Raw genomic sequence first — 15,017 nt, forward strand, 5'->3', positions numbered from 1 at the left:
GAGGAGATTATTCTGTCCAGGGGGTCCTCTGACAGCAGCCTACAAGGGGGTCAGTTGCCAGTTAGCCGTCCTCTGCTCAGTCCTCGGAGGTCTCTGTAGTCTCGGCCGCTGTGGAGGGTGACACATCACAATCACACACTAATGTCAACTACCGTCTAAAGCTGCTCACACACCTTCCATACCGGCCGAGAGCTGTCCCTCTCCACCAGGGGTGCACCTAGCCCTTCTGCTTCCTGAGGCTTAAACTGAACCCCCCCCCCCCCCAATGAAAGCACTCCTCTCTCAAGCCGTCGTCATACTCCGCCGGCAGCAGCTCCCAAGGCCTCTCACCCAGTTAAACCAGTACTCTCTGCTCTGCACTGATGAGGGGAAATCACCTCGAAACAGTTGTCTACAGATGAGATGCTGGCTTAGTTTTTATCCAAGTCATGTCTCAAGGCCTGTTTAAAGGTTGGACATTGACTTGTAGGATAGCTGCCTTACATCTGGTGGCATCAGAGGAGTAGCTTGCTAAAAGCCTATTTACAGCCCTTCTTCCCAGAGGAGCATGTATGGCCTATAAGACTTCACGCCACTTAAGGCGCTCTCCATAAGGAGCTAGGGAGGCTGTCACCGCCGCGGCCTGCTAATGGCTGCTCCCCCGGTTGCTGGATGTTTGGATCTGCATGACGGGGAGATGCAGCGGCAGTCATGCAGTGATGCAGAGGAACGCGGGTAAGTATACTCTAGAGGAGGGGCCCGGGCATTCTGGGGGTCATTATAGGGGTTGGATAACCCCTTTAAATTACACTGTATGCTTTATAATGCACTATAGACTGTAAATAACGTCTGACTGCATAAAATACACTTAAAAATCACAGTAAAAAAATGGTAAAAAAAATAAAAACAATGTGTGAAGTCAGTCTTAAAGGGATAGGGATCGGGGCCATATACAGCAGTCAGAAAGACAGGACGTACAATGGCCGACCGAGGAAACTGGTGTCCAGAGGGGCCGTTCTCTGCCCAGTTCCATGAAGTGCGCCATTCATAGCAAACCAGTTTATCGGGTTATAGAAACTGGACGAAACTAATAAGTAAAGTTGAACTTACTGGTCTGACTGGGGGTGGATGACGGGTCGTTCCAGGAGGCCGTGGACGGTTGAACCTATACAGGAGAGACGTCAGTGTGGGTGCGGAGAAACATAGGACACCCCCGCACCCTATTACCGTATTTTTCGCCCCATAAGATGCACTCCAACCCCCCCCCCCCCCCCAAAAGTGGGGGGAAAATGCCTTTGCGTCTTATGGGGCGAATGCTGCCATTTTACATCGCAGTCTGTGATGTATCAGCTGGACGGGCGGAGGGAAGAGGGGCCGGTGTCATGCAAATGCGGTGGGTCCGGTGCGGTCACTGTACTCCGGCCCCGCCTTATTGCCTAAACCTTTTATTGAAGTTCCGATCCCCAGCCCCATCTGTACTACTTACTAAATGTCCTGTAGCAGGCAGAGCAGAGCAGGGCGGCTGTAACTCACTGACGTCACGTGCCTGCGCCGCCTACTTCATTCATAAAGTAGGCGGCACAGTAACGTGATGTCAGTGAGTTACAGCCGCCCTGCCCTGCCTGCTACAGGACATTTAGTAAGTAGTACAGATGGGGCTGGGGATCGGAACTTCAATGAAAGCTATTATTATAAAAGGTTTAGGCAATAAGGCGGGGCCGGAGTACAGTGACCGCACCGGACCCACCGCATTTGCATGACACCGGCCCCTCCCACAGGTATATTAGGGCATATGTGGATGGCACTGTTATGGGGGGGGGGGGGGGGGGGGTGATCTGTGGATGCCACTATTATGGGGTGGGGGATCTGTGGGTGACACATATATAGCAGTGCCACCCACAGATCCAACCCCCCCCCCCCAATAACAGTGCCACCCACAGACCCCCCCCCCCAATAACAGTGCCACCCACAGATCCCCCCCCCCCAATAACAGTGCCACCCACAGATCCAACCCCCCCCCCCAATAACAGGGCCACCCACAGATCCAACCCCCCCCCCCAATAACAGTGCCACCCACAGACCACTATTAGTTCAAAACCCACCAAAAGCACACCTTTTGGTTAAAAATATTTTTTTTCTTATTTTCCTCCTCAAAAACCTAGGTGCGTCTTATGGGCTGGTGCGTCCTATACGGTACATTCTGAACACCATGGGGGAGATTTATCAAACTGGTGTAAAGAAGAACTGGCCCATAGCAACCAATCAGATTCCACCTTTCATTATCCAAAGGAGGTCTGAAAAATGAAAGGTGGAATCTGATTGGTTGCTAGGGGCAACTAAACCAGACTTCCTTTACACCAGTTTCGATAAATCTCCCCCACCGTGTCTGGCCACTGGGGGCGCTGTTCATGTAATTAACCCTCGTTGTACCCCAGACTTTACTCAGGACACACTCACCTGGTTGAGTCCATTCCTGGTACCTGATGAAGAAACAGACACAGGAGCGGTTATTACCTCTGACCTCCATCACTACGACCGGAGCCGCTCGCTTTCCTTCACATAACATCTATGGCGGTATTTTGACGCCTATTGTATACAGACAGCAGGTGCGGCCATATTGAATACAGTCATGGTGGGCGGGGCCTTCTACCAGGACCGGCACTGGTGGATAAACTCTCATTGAGGGATAATAGCCACTAGAAGCTGCACCGATCTGGCGGTATAACCTCCGCCCCGTACTGACCCCATAAGATGCCCCCGACCCCTGACATAACATGGAACGTATATATTACCTGGATTATGGAGCAGCCGTCTACAAACAAGTACCAGGAAGGGAATTCCAGCAACAACCAGTAAGAGAATTCCAGCAACTACTACTCCCATCAGGATGCGTTTTCTTTGGTAAATCTGAAAGACAAGCGTAGACTGATGATGTCACTAGTTTAGGGGTGTGACCGAGGTACAGCTTTGAATCCACTGACGGCAGCACTCAGCAGTGCCAACACTACCCTCATCAACCCCAAATTTGAAGACGCCCCTGTGCCCACCTAATGTGCCCCCTGCTGTGTGGAGGGCGATGCCCCCGACACCTCTTGGATGCAGTGATGCCTCCGGATCTGCAGGTTCACACTTTACTATGTGAGGGGCGGTATTCTGTACCCCACTGGACGGGTCATGTTATGGACACCATCATTTGTGTGAAAAGGGTGGGTCAGACATGATGGGTCTGGGCTCGGAGACATCAGTGGCCAGACGTGAGACAGTTGAGGTCCCATCCTGGAGTCTAAGCTAATCTGGAACTGGCCTTCTGGCCCTTTAAAGGATTAACTGCTTTGTCCAGCCCCCATGATTTACACTGCGGCTGTGTTTGGTCAGGTAGGTTGCTGTTGGAGTAAGTCAGTGCATGGAGACCGTAAAATACAGCTCAGATATTACCTCCCCAGGAGGAGTCCTCTGTGTCCCTGTATACTGTACACCTTGACCAGGACTGGAGAGAGGTTTTCCAGGGAAGGAGATTCAGCCTGGACCGGACGTGCAGAGCGGAGTTGTCGGCGCAGTGTAGCAGTGCATGTGTCAGAGGAATGCAGGTGAAGGGGTCAGCAGAGGGGATTCACTGGAGAAGCCAGAGAGCAGGACCACGACGTCCTGGTGGTCACAGAGCTACTCCCACAACCATCCAGACCCAATAGTTCCTGGGCCGAAGGGAGTCCATAAGAGGTACGGCGACCACCCAGAGAGACCCCCCGACTGAAGAGCTCCCGGAGTACACCGACACTGAGACCAAAATCCTAGACGCATTGTGCTGGACTGCAGAAGAGACTGCTCCGAGTCTTCTAGCGGCTGTGAACAAGTGTGCGAGTTATAGTAAAAACCTTCAGCAAAGAAAGAGTTAATCGCACAGAGCGTCCGATGGTTCCCCGTCCACCTGATGACCCCCGGACTCTATAGAGCAGCGCGAGCTCCAGATTTACTCACCGCTTTCCCAGACTGCCTGGTGGCCTCCATAGGAAGGAACGCGTCTTCTGGTCGGGTCTCAGCGAGTTCTGCCATCTGGAAGGAAACAGAGAAAACCAATGGCTGACCGCGTACAGAGCACCGCCAGCTCCGGGAGCGGTCACCTCTGGGCTGCACGGCAGTGGCGGACCGGACTGCAGAGGGTCCCTGTGCCCGCTCTGTACCCCCTGTACCCATCCTACTAGAGTAGGAGGTGCTGAGCCCACTGCTCGGGCCGGGAGAACAGAGGACGGCCACATTCAGTATGGGCAGAAGACAATGCAAGAAACAGAACTATCAAACTATTTTAATTTCCCCAATAAACAGAATAAGGGAAAAATGAAGCAACTTCACAAATAGACTTGATGTAAAAGCCATCATGTCGTGCACACAGCTGCTATGCCGTGGTATGGATCGCCATGGTAACAGACTACAAACCTGTGCAGTCAGATAATGCTCTCTGCCATCTATTCTATGCGTCTTCCTAATCAATTCTATGTATGTAGAAGACGGATGACGGGAGGATCAGACTACACCGTTTGTTTGTAGTCTGCTGCCATGCAGTCCTCCCGGTCCCTGTAGTCTCCTCTCCCTGCAGTCCTCCCGGTCCCTGTAGTCTCCTCTCCCTGCAGTCCCCCCGGTCCCTGTAGTCTCCTCTCCCTGCCCTGCAGTCCCCCCGGTCCCTGTAGTCTCCTCTCCCTGCCCTGCAGTCCCCCCGGTCCCTGTAGTCTCCTCTCCCTGCCCTGCAGTCCCCCCGGTCCCTGTAGTCTCCTCTCCCTGCCCTGCAGTCCCCCCGGTCCCTGTAGTCTCCTCTCCCTGCCCTGCAGTCCCCCCGGTCCCTGTAGTCTCCTCTCCCTGCCCTGCAGTCCCCCCGGTCCCTGTAGTCTCCTCTCCCTGCCCTGCAGTCCCCCCGGTCCCTGTAGTCTCCTCTCCCTGCCCTGCAGTCCCCCCGGTCCCTGTAGTCTCCTCTCCCTGCCCTGCAGTCCCCCCGGTCCCTGTAGTCTCCTCTCCCTGCCCTGCAGTCCCCCCGGTCCCTGTAGTCTCCTCTCCCTGCCCTGCAGTCCCCCCGGTCCCTGTAGTCTCCTCTCCCTGCCCTGCAGTCCCCCCGGTCCCTGTAGTCTCCTCTCCCTGCCCTGCAGTCCCCCCGGTCCCTGTAGTCTCCTCTCCCTGCCCTGCAGTCCCCCCGGTCCCTGTAGTCTCCTCTCCCTGCCCTGCAGTCCCCCCGGTCCCTGTAGTCTCCTCTCCCTGCCCTGCAGTCCCCCCGGTCCCTGTAGTCTCCTCTCCCTGCCCTGCAGTCCCCCCGGTCCCTGTAGTCTCCTCTCCCTGCCCTGCAGTCCCCCCGGTCCCTGTAGTCTCCTCTCCCTGCCCTGCAGTCCCCCCGGTCCCTGTAGTCTCCTCTCCCTGCCCTGCAGTCCCCCCGGTCCCTGTAGTCTCCTCTCCCTGCCCTGCAGTCCCCCCGGTCCCTGTAGTCTCCTCTCCCTGCCCTGCAGTCCCCCCGGTCCCTGTAGTCTCCTCTCCCTGCCCTGCAGTCCCCCCGGTCCCTGTAGTCTCCTCTCCCTGCCCTGCAGTCCCCCCGGTCCCTGTAGTCTCCTCTCCCTGCCCTGCAGTCCCCCCGGTCCCTGTAGTCTCCTCTCCCTGCCCTGCAGTCCCCCCGGTCCCTGTAGTCTCCTCTCCCTGCCCTGCAGTCCCCCCGGTCCCTGTAGTCTCCTCTCCCTGCCCTGCAGTCCCCCCGGTCCCTGTAGTCTCCTCTCCCTGCCCTGCAGTCCCCCCGGTCCCTGTAGTCTCCTCTCCCTGCCCTGCAGTCCCCCCGGTCCCTGTAGTCTCCTCTCCCTGCCCTGCAGTCCCCCCGGTCCCTGTAGTCTCCTCTCCCTGCCCTGCAGTCCCCCCGGTCCCTGTAGTCTCCTCTCCCTGCCCTGCAGTCCCCCCGGTCCCTGTAGTCTCCTCTCCCTGCCCTGCAGTCCCCCCGGTCCCTGTAGTCTCCTCTCCCTGCCCTGCAGTCCCCCCGGTCCCTGTAGTCTCCTCTCCCTGCCCTGCAGTCCCCCCGGTCCCTGTAGTCTCCTCTCCCTGCCCTGCAGTCCCCCCGGTCCCTGTAGTCTCCTCTCCCTGCCCTGCAGTCCCCCCGGTCCCTGTAGTCTCCTCTCCCTGCCCTGCAGTCCCCCCGGTCCCTGTAGTCTCCTCTCCCTGCCCTGCAGTCCCCCCGGTCCCTGTAGTCTCCTCTCCCTGCCCTGCAGTCCCCCCGGTCCCTGTAGTCTCCTCTCCCTGCCCTGCAGTCCCCCCGGTCCCTGTAGTCTCCTCTCCCTGCCCTGCAGTCCCCCCGGTCCCTGTAGTCTCCTCTCCCTGCCCTGCAGTCCCCCCGGTCCCTGTAGTCTCCTCTCCCTGCCCTGCAGTCCCCCCCGGTCCCTGTAGTCTCCTCTCCCTGCCCTGCAGTCCCCCCGGTCCCTGTAGTCTCCTCTCCCTGCCCTGCAGTCCCCCCGGTCCCTGTAGTCTCCTCTCCCTGCCCTGCAGTCCCCCCGGTCCCTGTAGTCTCCTCTCCCTGCCCTGCAGTCCCCCCGGTCCCTGTAGTCTCCTCTCCCTGCCCTGCAGTCCCCCCGGTCCCTGTAGTCTCCTCTCCCTGCCCTGCAGTCCCCCCGGTCCCTGTAGTCTCCTCTCCCTGCCCTGCAGTCCCCCCGGTCCCTGTAGTCTCCTCTCCCTGCCCTGCAGTCCCCCCGGTCCCTGTAGTCTCCTCTCCCTGCCCTGCAGTCCCCCCGGTCCCTGTAGTCTCCTCTCCCTGCCCTGCAGTCCCCCCGGTCCCTGTAGTCTCCTCTCCCTGCCCTGCAGTCCCCCCGGTCCCTGTAGTCTCCTCTCCCTGCCCTGCAGTCCCCCCGGTCCCTGTAGTCTCCTCTCCCTGCCCTGCAGTCCCCCCGGTCCCTGTAGTCTCCTCTCCCTGCCCTGCAGTCCCCCCGGTCCCTGTAGTCTCCTCTCCCTGCCCTGCAGTCCCCCCGGTCCCTGTAGTCTCCTCTCCCTGCCCTGCAGTCCCCCCGGTCCCTGTAGTCTCCTCTCCCTGCCCTGCAGTCCCCCCGGTCCCTGTAGTCTCCTCTCCCTGCCCTGCAGTCCCCCCGGTCCCTGTAGTCTCCTCTCCCTGCCCTGCAGTCCCCCCGGTCCCTGTAGTCTCCTCTCCCTGCCCTGCAGTCCCCCCGGTCCCTGTAGTCTCCTCTCCCTGCCCTGCAGTCCCCCCGGTCCCTGTAGTCTCCTCTCCCTGCCCTGCAGTCCCCCCGGTCCCTGTAGTCTCCTCTCCCTGCCCTGCAGTCCCCCCGGTCCCTGTAGTCTCCTCTCCCTGCCCTGCAGTCCCCCCGGTCCCTGTAGTCTCCTCTCCCTGCCCTGCAGTCCCCCCGGTCCCTGTAGTCTCCTCTCCCTGCCCTGCAGTCCCCCCGGTCCCTGTAGTCTCCTCTCCCTGCCCTGCAGTCCCCCCGGTCCCTGTAGTCTCCTCTCCCTGCCCTGCAGTCCCCCCGGTCCCTGTAGTCTCCTCTCCCTGCCCTGCAGTCCCCCCGGTCCCTGTAGTCTCCTCTCCCTGCCCTGCAGTCCCCCCGGTCCCTGTAGTCTCCTCTCCCTGCCCTGCAGTCCCCCCGGTCCCTGTAGTCTCCTCTCCCTGCCCTGCAGTCCCCCCGGTCCCTGTAGTCTCCTCTCCCTGCCCTGCAGTCCCCCCGGTCCCTGTAGTCTCCTCTCCCTGCCCTGCAGTCCCCCCGGTCCCTGTAGTCTCCTCTCCCTGCCCTGCAGTCCCCCCGGTCCCTGTAGTCTCCTCTCCCTGCAGTCCCCCCGGTCCCTGTAGTCTCCTCTCCCTGCAGTCCCCCCGGTCCCTGTAGTCTCCTCTCCCTGCAGTCCCCCCGGTCCCTGTAGTCTCCTCTCCCTGCAGTCCCCCCGGTCCCTGTAGTCTCCTCTCCCTGCAGTCCCCCCGGTCCCTGTAGTCTCCTCTCCCTGCAGTCCCCCCGGTCCCTGTAGTCTCCTCTCCCTGCAGTCCTCCCGGTCCCTGTAGTCTCCTCTCCCTGCAGTCCCCCCGGTCCCTGTAGTCTCCTCTCCCTGCAGTCCCCCCGGTCCCTGTAGTCTCCTCTCCCTGCAGTCCCCCCGGTCCCTGTAGTCTCCTCTCCCTGCAGTCCTCCCGGTCCCTGTAGTCTCCTCTCCCTGCAGTCCTCCCGGTCCCTGTAGTCTCCTCTCCCTGCAGTCCTCCCAGTCCCTGTAGTCTCCCCTCCCTGCAGTCCTCCCAGTCCCTGTAGTCTCCCCTCCCTGCAGTCCTCCCAGTCCCTGTAGTCTCCCCTCCCTGCAGTCCTCCCAGTCCCTGTAGTCTCCCCTCCCTCCAGTCCTCCCAGTCCCTGTAGTCTCCCCTCCCTGCAGTCCTCCCAGTCCCTGTAGTCTCCCCTCCCTGCAGTCCTCCCAGTCCCTGTAGTCTCCCCTCCCTGCAGTCCTCCCAGTCCCTGTAGTCTCCCCTCCCTGCAGTCCTCCCAGTCCCTGTAGTCTCCCCTCCCTGCAGTCCCCCCAGTCCCTGTAGTCTCCCCTCCCTGCAGTCCTCCCAGTCCCTGTAGTCTCCCCTCCCTGCAGTCCTCCCAGTCCCTGTAGTCTCCCCTCCCTGCAGTCCTCCCAGTCCCTGTAGTCTCCCCTCCCTGCAGTCCTCCCAGTCCCTGTAGTCTCCCCTCCCTGCAGTCCTCCCAGTCTCCTCTCCCTGCAGTCTCCCCTCCCTGCAGTCCTCCCAGTCTCCTCTCCCTGCAGTCCTCCCAGTCTCCTCTCCCTCCAGTCTCCTCTCCCTGCAGTCCTCCCAGTCTCCTCTCCCTGCAGTCCCCCCGGTCCCTGTAGTCTCCTCTCCCTGCAGTCCCCCCGGTCCCTGTAGTCTCCTCTCCCTGCAGTCCCCCCGGTCCCTGTAGTCTCCTCTCCCTGCAGTCCTCCCAGTCCCTGTAGTCTCCTCTCCCTGCCCTGCAGTCCCCCCGGTCCCTGTAGTCTCCTCTCCCTGCAGTCCTCCCAGTCCCTGTAGTCTCCTCTCCCTGCAGTCCCCCCGGTCCCTGTAGTCTCCTCTCCCTGCAGTCCTCCCGGTCCCTGTAGTCTCCTCTCCCTGCAGTCCTCCCGGTCCCTGTAGTCTCCTCTCCCTGCAGTCCTCCCAGTCCCTGTAGTCTCCTCTCCCTGCAGTCCTCCCAGTCCCTGTAGTCTCCTCTCCCTGCAGTCCTCCCGGTCCCTGTAGTCTCCTCTCCCTGCAGTCCCCCCGGTCCCTGTAGTCTCCTCTCCCTGCAGTCCTCCCAGTCCCTGTAGTCTCCTCTCCCTGCAGTCCTCCCAGTCCCTGTAGTCTCCTCTCCCTGCAGTCCTCCCAGTCCCTGTAGTCTCCTCTCCCTGCAGTCCCCCCGGTCCCTGTAGTCTCCTCTCCCTGTACTCTGCAGCCTCCTCTCTCCCCCTGGTCCGGTCCCCGGTGTCTCTGGCAGTACTCACCGGCTCCGGTATGTGACAGCTCGGGCAGTGGCTGGAGGAGCAGTGAGCGGGAGCCTGTGTTCTGCTGAATGACTGTGGACTCCGCAGACCGCGCCTCCTATATATAGGCAGTGAGGGAGTTGTGAGTTGTAAGTCGTCCGCTTCACACTCTGCTCTCTCACCACCTTTGAGCGGTGACGTCACTTGCTGCCAATCCCTCAGCTCATTATATACACAAAGGGCGGCAGCGGACTGTGTGGATACCTGCCAGTCCCCTCCCCTCCCGATGGTCCAGTCCCCTCCCCTCCCGATGGTTTCGCCCCTGTATAAAGATCCCAGCCTTTATGACAGTGGAGGAGAACAGGATGACGCTCGCCGCACAGCAGGTCATTGTAGGTCATGTCATCTGGCGCTGAAGCGAGGAGCGGTAAGTTCACAGCCGCACTCACCTCAGGACGGGGACTTCACTCCAAGTAAGTGAACAATATTGCCTATTATGTTGGCGATATGAACTCGCGGTGAACGGAGCAGGACCCGAGGACTGGCGGCGGCGGCGGCGGCGTCCGTCAGCTTCTCACCGAGGCTGGAGGCAGGGGAGACCCCGAGTAGTCAGCGCCTCCTGACCGGAGGGAGCAGTGTGCACCAAGTGCAGTTCCAGACCTCTGATACTGGACACGGGCTCCTTATATCTATAGGACATGTCCCCTGAGCGCAGTGTCAGCGCTGCCATCGTCCTGTCTGACTGCAGTCACCACGAGGGACACGACTACAACCAACCCTTGTAGTCGCACAATCCATAGTGGCATCCTGGCTTTACACGGCTTCTGACTTCTTTTTTTATTATTCATGATTTTTTTTAATCTTTTATTTCTTTGGAAGTGCATAGATTTTTATATGTGGTTTTTTTTTTTTAATCTGTTTTATACCATTTCTGCATTATTAAAGGGAGTCTGTCATCAAAGTTTCACCTTTTTAACCCTTCCCATACCTTTCTAGCAGCCTTAGGGCTCTTTCACACTTGCGTTGTCCGGATCCGGCATGCACTCCATTTGCCGGAATTACACGCCGGATCCGGAAAAACGCAAGTGAACTGAAAGCATTTGAAGACGGAACCGTCTTCAAAATGCGTTCAGTGTTACTATGGCACCCAGGACGCTATTAAAGTCCTGGCTGCCATAGTAGGAGCGGGGAGCGGGGGAGCAGTATACTTACCGTCCGTGCAGCTCCCCGGGCGCTCCAGAATGACGTCAGGGTGCCCCATGCGCATGGATGACGTGAGCCATGTGATCACGTCACCCATGCGCGTGGGGCGCCCTGACTTCACTCTGGAGCGCCCGGGGAGCCGCACGGACAGTAAGTATACTGCTCCCCCGCTCCCCACTACACTTTACCATGGCTGCCAGGACTTTAGCGTCCTGGCAGCCATGGTAACCATTCAGAAAAAGCTAAACGTCGGATCCGGCAATGCGCCGAAACGACGTTTAGCTTAAGGCCGGATCCGGATCAATGCCTTTCAATGGGCATTAATTCCAGATCCGGCCTTGCGGCAAGTGTTCAGGATTTTTGGCCGGAGCAAAAAGCGCAGCAACATCCATTACGTCCTAACCCTAAGGCCTCCTGCAAACAAACGTACTCGTTCCGTTCTTTGCATTGGGGACCGCAATTTGCAATCCGCAATTCACGGGCAACCTCTCGCCGGGACGGATCCAGACCCATTCAACTTGAATGGGTCGTCATCCATCCGTTCTGCAAAAAGATAGAGTAAGTTCTATCTTTTTGCAGAACGGAACCCCACAGAAGCACTCCGTAGTGTTCCGTTCTGCATCTCCGGATTTGCGGACCCCTTTAAGCCAATATGCGCCTATGCGGTCCGCAATACTACAATCGTGTGCAGGAGGCCTAACCCTGTACTAGACTTGTTTGATCTCCTTTGATGTCTGCCGTCCAAAGTATCTTGAATCCAAGACACTGGTGGAAGAGACGGAAAGATTTCTGATGCTGGACGTCCCTCACTGCCAGAAAGGACGATGTTAACCATTTAATGCTAAACGTACATTCACAGGAGATGGCACCCGCAGGAGCACTGTCCTCAGTACATACAGGTCATCTGCTCCTAGAATTGAGGGGATAGAAGAAGTAAAGTGCAAAGTGCTACAGTACAGATCAGTCCCTACAGGGGACGATGGTATGAAGTGTACAGACTGAAGTAATCCTGGATCCCGACACGTGGTTCGCGGTCGCTTTCTCAAGGGATGTGTGTGGTGTATGCTCACTACCTATATATACAGTGAATATAAAAAGTCTACACAGCCCTGTTAAAAATGTCAGGTTTCTGTGATGTAAAAAAAAAATGAGACAAAGATAAATCATTTCAGAACTTTTTCCACCTTTAATGTGACCTATAAACTGTACAACTCAATTGAAAAACAAACTGAAATCTTTTAGGTAGAGGGAAGAAAAAATATAAAAATAATATGGTTGCATAAGTGTGCACACCCTTAAACTAATACTATGAGTCTATCAGCATGGCACATTTTTACTTGGCAAGATTTGCCCACTCTTCTTGGCAAAAACACTCCAAATCTGTCAGATTGCGAGGGCATCTCCTGGGCACAGCCCTCTTCAGATCACCCCACAGATTTTCAATCGGATTCAGGTCTGGGCTCTGGCTGGGCCATTCCAAAACTTTAATCTTCTTCTGGTGTAGCCATTTCTTTGCCTATTTGGATGTATGCTTTGGGTCGTTGTCATGCTGAAAGATGAAGTTCCTCTTCATGTTCAGCTTTCTAGCAGAAGCCTGAAGGTTTTGTGCCAATATTGACTGGTATTTGGAACTGTTCATAATTCCCTCTAGCCTAACTAAGGCCCCAGTTCCAGCTGAAGAAGAACAGCCCCTCGGCATGATGCTGCCACCACCATGCTTTACTGTGGGTACGGGGTTCTTTTGGTGATGTGCAGTGTTGTTTTTGGGCCAAACATATCTTTTGGAATCATGGCCAAAAGGCTCAACCTCGGTTTCATCAGACCATAACACCTTTCCCCACATGCTTTTGGGAGACTTCAGATGTGTTTTTGCAAAATGTAGCCTGGCTTGGATGTTTTTCTTGGTAAGAAAAGGCTTTCATCTGGCCACTCTACCCCATAGCCCAGACATATAAAGAATACTGGAGATTGTTGTCACATGTACCACACAGCCAGGACTTGCCAGATATTCCTGCAGCTCCTTTAGGCTGGGTTCACACGAGCGTGTCCGGATTAGGTCCGGATGCGTCCCGGTGTGTTGCGGCAAACCCGCGCGAGTAGGAATGCAATTGCAGTCAGTTTTGACTGCAATTGCGTTCCGATGTTCAGTTTTTATCGCGCGGGTGCAATGTTTTTTGCACGCGCGTGATAAAAAACAGACACTGGTACCCAGACCCGAACTTCTTCACAGAAGTTCAGGTTTGGGTTCGGTGTTGTGTAGATTGTATTATTTTCCCTTATAACATGGTTATAAGGGGAAATAATAGCATTCTGAATACAGAATGCTTAGTAAAATAGCGCTGGAGGGGTTAAAATAAATAAACTAATTAACTCACCTTCTCCTCTTGATCTCGAAGTTCCCGGTATGATGAGTTGTGGGCTAAAGGACCTTTGGTGACGTCAGATCACATGCTCCAATCACATGGTACATCACCACGGTGATGGACCATGGGATTGGAGCATGTGATCTGACGTCACCAAAGGTCCTTTAGCCCACAACTCATCATTAAGTAAAGAAGAGACCGGGAACTTCGAGATCAAGAGGAGAAGGTGAGTTAATTAGTTTATTTATTTTAACCCCTCCAGCGCTATTTTACTAAGCATTCTGTATTCAGAATGCTATTATTTTCCCTTATAACCATGTTATAAGGGAAAATAATACAATCTACACTACAACTAACCCAAACCTGAACTTCTGTGAAGAAGTTCGGGTCTGGGTACCAGTGTCTGTTTTTTATCACGCGCGTGCAAAAAACATTGCACCCGCGCGATAAAAACTGAACATCGGAACGCAATTGCAGTCAAAACTGACTGCAATTGCATTCCTACTCGCGTGGGTTTTTTCTGTATTCAGAATGCTATTATTTTCCCTTATAACCATGTTGTTATAAGGGAAAATAATACAGTGAATAGACTGTCACCTAGCAACCATGCGTGAAAATCGCACCGCATCCGCACTTGCTTGCGGATGCTTGCGATTTTCACGCAACCCCATTCACTTCTATGGGGCCTGCGTTGTGTGAAAAACGCAGAATATAGAGCATGCTGCGATTTTCACGCAACGCACAAGTGATGCGTGAAAATCATCGCTCATCTGAACAGCCCCATTGAAATGAATGGGTCAGGATTCAGTGCGGGTGCAATGCGTTCACCTACCGCATTGCACCCGCGTGGAAATCTCACCCGTGTGAACGCAGCCTTAATGTAGCTGTCGGCCTCTTGGTAGCCTCCCAGGCCAGTTTTCTTCTCGTCTTTTCATCAATTCTGGAGGGACGTCCAGTTCTTGGTGATGTCACTGTTGTGCCATATTTTCTGCACTTGATGATGACTGTCTTCACTGTGTTCCATGGTAGATCTAATGCCTTGGAAATTCTTTTGTCCCCTTCTCCTGACTGATACCTTCTAACAATGAGATCCCTCTGATGCTTTGGAAGCTCTCTGTGGACCATGGCTTCTGCTGTGGGATGCGACTAAGAAAATTTCAGGAAAGACCAACTAGAGCAGCTGAACTTTATTTGGGGTTAATCAGAGGCACTTTACATGATGGCCGGTGTATGCCGACCCCTATGTAACAGGATTGTGAATGTGATTGCTTCATTCTAAACACAGCTACATCCCCAGTTATAAGAGGGTGTGCGCACTTAGGCTACTTTCACACTTGCGGCAAAGAGATCCGGCAGGCAGTTCCGTCACCGGAACTGCCTGCCGGATCAGGCAAAATGTATGCTAACTAATGGCATTAGTAAGACTGATCAGGATCCTGATCAGTCTTAAAAATGCCTGATCAGTCTAAAAAATGCATTGAAATGCCAGATCCGTCTTTCCGGTGTCATCCGGCAAAAACGGATCCGGCATTTATTTTTTCACCTTTTTTTCAGTCTGTGCATGCGCATACCGGAAGGACAGATCCGGCACTAATACATTCCTATGGGAAAAAATGCCGGATCCGGCATTCAGGCAAGTCTTCAGTTTTTTTAGCCGGAGATAAAACCGTAGCATGCTACGGTTTTCTCTTTTGCCTGATCAGTCAAAACGACTGAACTGAAGACATCCTGATGCATCCTGAACGGATTACTCTCCATTCAGAATGCATGGGGATATGCCTGATCAGTTCTTTTCCGGTATAGAGCCCATGTGACGGAACTCTATGCCGGAAAAGAAAAACGCAAGTGTGAAAGTACCCTAATGCAACCACATTATTTTAGTTTATTTTTGTTTTCTTCCCTCTACCTAAGGGCTCTTTCACACTTGGGTTGTACTTGTCTTCCGGCATAGAGTTCCGTCGTCAGGGCTCTATGCTGGAAGAATCCTGATCAGTTTTATCCTAATGCATTCTGAATGGAGAGAAATCCGTTCAGGATGCATCAGGATGTCTTCAGTTC

This window comes from Bufo bufo, chromosome 4 (assembly GCF_905171765.1).
Source record: "Bufo bufo chromosome 4, aBufBuf1.1, whole genome shotgun sequence".
In the NCBI taxonomy this organism is placed as follows: Eukaryota; Metazoa; Chordata; class Amphibia; order Anura; family Bufonidae; genus Bufo; species Bufo bufo.